This window comes from Penaeus monodon, chromosome 27 (assembly GCF_015228065.2).
Source record: "Penaeus monodon isolate SGIC_2016 chromosome 27, NSTDA_Pmon_1, whole genome shotgun sequence".
Lineage (NCBI taxonomy): Eukaryota > Metazoa > Arthropoda > Malacostraca > Decapoda > Penaeidae > Penaeus > Penaeus monodon.
In genome coordinates this window covers 19,298,158-19,299,176 of record NC_051412.1, presented here as the reverse complement: position 1 = coordinate 19,299,176, position 1,019 = coordinate 19,298,158, and the positions used below count along the sequence as shown (strand labels likewise).

At 44.5% G+C, this 1,019-nt stretch overlaps 1 protein-coding gene across 1 annotated transcript in view; it reads right to left on the bottom strand.

The window, feature by feature from the left end:
- LOC119590656 (proteoglycan Cow-like) overlaps positions 1-1,019 on the bottom strand; it is a gene marked incomplete in the record, with an annotated part of 201,110 nt that overhangs the window by 5,397 nt on the left and 194,694 nt on the right.

Genomic DNA, 1,019 nt, shown 5'->3' with positions numbered 1-1,019 from the left:
TCCCCGCCATTTCCCTTCCTACGGCTAATTCCCCGTCCTTCCCCGCCCTTTTCTCCTCCCACAGCCCACCCCCGCTCTTTTCCCCTCCCCCAGCCCACCCCCCGCCCTTTTCCCCTCTCACCCCCGCCCTTTTCCCCTTCCACCCCCCGCCCATTTCCCCTCCCCCAGCCCACCCCCGCTTCCCAAATGAACATCGAGTGGCGCAAGACGACGCGCCAAGCCTTCGAGATCCAATTGCATCCGTGATGAGCCAATCTATTCAAGAGACCTCCCGCCGACGTGATATCGATGTATTTCATGACTTCAGATTTAAATGAGATTCCCCAGTAATTTATATACGCGTGCGGAGGTTCTTTAGTTGCCGTGCGGATATCACGAGATCACGGAATTTCCTATCTCATATCGCCTTTCTTTCCCTTCCTGAGATGATGGTTTGTGATTGGCTGGAGTGGAAATAAGAGACTTCTGATTGGCTGGCGACGATGGCGTCAACAGAGCTCATAGCAGTGTAACCCACATTTTTTATCAGTTAATTGGTTAGTTTTAGCTGTCTAGGTTACGGCTAATATGGGTTTTGGTGCATAACTATCAGATTAACTTCTAATGCGAGTTCGTTATGTCTTAGTAAGTGTTCTGATGTAAATGTAATTATTCGTATATCAAGTATTCCTTTCACTGGCCCGAAGTTACTGAGGAATCACGGTCTTTTTTATTTCGTATGATAACGAGTATTTAACCATATTAACACACAATCTCCCTCATCCCTTAATGACGATAACTCTATATACAAATTCACGATTCACATTTTTTTTTACACTTTACTCTATTTCTACATGATTCACACTATTCCACACCTTTATCTATTCACAAACTCACACTCATCTTATTCCCTCGACACTCACACTTATTTACAGGCTCACGATTCACACTAATCCAAACTTATCTCTATTAAATACACATCATTCACACTTATCTCTATTTACAAACTCACTCTTTATTCCCTCGACCCTCACACTTTT